At 33.1% G+C, this 3173-nt stretch overlaps 1 long non-coding RNA gene across 1 annotated transcript; it reads left to right on the forward strand.

The window, feature by feature from the left end:
- The first annotated feature begins 306 nt into the window (after nucleotides 1-306).
- On the forward strand, nucleotides 307-2929 carry LOC139512444 (uncharacterized). Its single transcript, XR_011662263.1, has 2 exons — nucleotides 307-416; nucleotides 831-2929. It is a non-coding gene; the product is annotated as an uncharacterized lncRNA (long non-coding RNA).
- Nucleotides 2930-3173: the final 244 nt, after the last annotated feature.

The following is a 3173-nucleotide window of genomic DNA, read 5'->3' on the forward strand; positions in this document are numbered from 1 at the left end:
CAACGCAAAAAATTCCATTAATCATGTTGTACGTTGTTACCAATCGGAACTACTCGGCCTTTCTGGTTGCACGAAGTGAATAGCCGAGTAGTTCCGATTGACGATTGTTACATAAGCCGAATCACACATACGATCTTTGCGCTCAAATGTAGTTCTTGGTGAAGTATACAGGTAACTTCGTTTACGAAAATTTATACACACTTTTTCATTAACATATTATCAGACTTTTGCATATTCACGTTTTTTTATGCTGAACTGTAGTGGAATTCAATTCTATACATTTTTTTTACGTGAAGCAGTAGGAGTAAGAATATTTCTTAGCGCCAATTTAAGCAGTTTCATCACGAAGAACAAAATTATTTATTGTTATTTTCGTGAAATTTTAGTCATATAGTTTATCAATTAGAGAATTTTTTGTAAGTATTACTTATTCATGTTAAGGTTCTACTGATGTGCTTCTCTAGACCTTTTTGACGGTCCGTTTTATCCCATTTATCTCAATACTATCTCCGATGACAAATGTCAACTCGACCTATTCGTGTCGAAAGTGAAAATCCATCTATTTGATGAAATAATTTTTTCTTCTTGGTTCATGCATTATTTTTGTATTATATGATAACCAATCACATTCACGTTGCATGTTTGCATGAAAATGGTTATGTATTGGTGAATTGTAAGGGCGATGCAACATGCGAGGTCAGTGCGCGATCACGTGACATTATTATTTGTAAACAAACATGCTCCCCGTGTAACACGTGTCTGGATTATCCTTTCAAAGTGTTGTGAATTTTTCAATCACTATTTTATGATATATTTCTTTTTGTTTTTAGGTTTGCATATTAGTAGTCCAAGTGAATTAGACATAGTTCTGAGTCGTGTGTGGTTTTTTTTTTTAATTGAATTAGAAGGTAAGTCTACATAAGTTATATTTAACTTAAGTTTAAAAAGATGACTCCACTTTCACTCTATATTTAAAACCCGCATACTAATTTAAACAGCATTTGATCTGCTTGAATGTTAATTTGCCCCTTCCCCGTCATTTCCCAGTGACGGATCCAGGAATTTTCATATGTGGGGGCCCACTGACTGACCTAAGAGGGGGCCCGCTCCAGTCACGCTTCAGTGATTCCTTATATAAGCAACCAAATTTTTTCCCAAAAAGGGGGGGGGGGCGGGCCCCCCTCTAAATCCGCCTCTGTTTCCCTTTTAAATTTGCGCAAAAGTCATACTTTCAGTCCATTTCGTTAACGGCTGATTTGTGATTTTACCATCTTAACTGCAATTTTCATATTGAACACATTTGACCATTCAGTATGAGTTCCCAAGTTTTTGACTTATATGAAGGAGGCTTTAGGTCATGTTTTCCTAAACACCTTATTGCTATTTGTCTGTCTGGATTGTTATACCCATAAAATCAGATAGTGATGAATATGCAAGTTTTCAACAATCCCACAAAATACACCTTATTGCTATTTAGTCCAATCTGGCAAAACCAGTCACATGTAAAACTTCCTGTTTGGGTCATGCGGCTGAAAATAGAGGTTTTTCAGTAGAGAGCTGAGGGAGGAAAAACTTTAGAAAGCGATTATCAAGAAACTTTAATATAGTATGATCCACTTTTTTCGAAATTAAATTGAAGTAAAAATTATTTTGTTTTAAGTATTTACGGTAAGTTAAAAGGGTTTTCATTAAAAAGTATTGTGCATGGTGAATTGTTTCAACGGCCCCCAGATAGCTTCAACTGGATGAAAAAGTTGTGTAATGTTAGAACTTATCCGGTATGGATTAAATAGCGATTAGGTGTATTGACATCCACAGAAAAAAATAGGAAGTAAGGTGCATGTACACATGTATCTCCCCATTAGGTTTTGATAAATATTGGATATGACATTAAGAAGTTATAAAACTGTATTCTTTGAATATGTTTCTAGCGTAACATGCACGCTTAGTACTGCTTTTTATCAGATATTTTATAACTTATGTCTTAAAATTCGGGTTTTATCCATTCCAATAGGTGGATTTAAGTTAATGAGAAAAATGCTCTGTTCACTAACTCAGCAATGCTTTAACAGTTGTGAATGTGAGCTCCCTTTTGCTATTATTAGAATCTAGATTTACATCATTCATTTTCAACTTATGAGTTCTCCTTTCATTCAAAAGGTAGATTTCAATGTCTGCTGGTCACTTGACAAGAAAATGCACTCAATGATATTATTTGCCTCAATTTACACCTTGAATGCAGATTTTTCACTAAAATAAATGTTGTTTACTTAGTAATAAATAGTTTGTATATTACTATCATATTCATGTTTTCATTTGACATTACGAAAGTGCTTTTGAGATCCAGGATTCTGACTTGAATAAACAGTGTTTGTAACACTCATGGTTTCAACCGTTTCTTTCCCTTCCCTTAAAAGTATCTTTCAGTTTTAAAACTACCTGATAATAATACAGAGTTCACACCTAATTTGAATTGGATTGACATTAACTAATTTGAATTAGTTTAATTCACATTTGAAAAGGTTTACATCCTACCATCAATTGTAATTTGAATTGCAATGCGCCTCAAATTAGCTTAGCTGTCTGAAAGACGTTTACTTTTAATTTGTATTAACAAAAACATAGTTCAAATGCGAATGTAAGTGAATTGTTTGTCTATCTATGGTCAATTTTTAGCCACATTGTTGAATTTTATTTATGGAGCTTACTTTTCATTTACATAAATTTAAGATTAATATTTCTGAGTGGTACGTTACTTATAAAGGGGGTGGATTCCCAGATATTTAATGAAATTGTATTCAGTTTATGGTTTGTGGGCCTCTTATTTGGGGTTATTGATATCAATTGAGGTGTAAGAGGGAAACCAAAATAGTGAAAGATCATTGAAAACCTGATCTATTAAAGTTCATTGATACATGTGTATGTTTAATCAGCCAGTCAATTTAGGTATTTAGAAATCCAAGATTCAATAAAAAATGAATTCTTGGGAATATGTAGAATTATTCACTCAAGGTGCAATCAAACTTATTTATTTCACTTTTTGATTTCTCTTTATTTCTTGGTCTCTTAGTAGGTGTTGCAGATTAGAAGTATTTTCGTACCATAGTATTGTTAGTGTTCCGGATCCTGTTCAGTAGTTAATAGTGAAAATTTAGGTAAGTTTACATTATGTT

The sequence above is a fragment of the Mytilus edulis genome, chromosome 2 (assembly GCF_963676685.1).
Source record: "Mytilus edulis chromosome 2, xbMytEdul2.2, whole genome shotgun sequence".
NCBI lineage: Eukaryota > Metazoa > Mollusca > Bivalvia > Mytilida > Mytilidae > Mytilus > Mytilus edulis.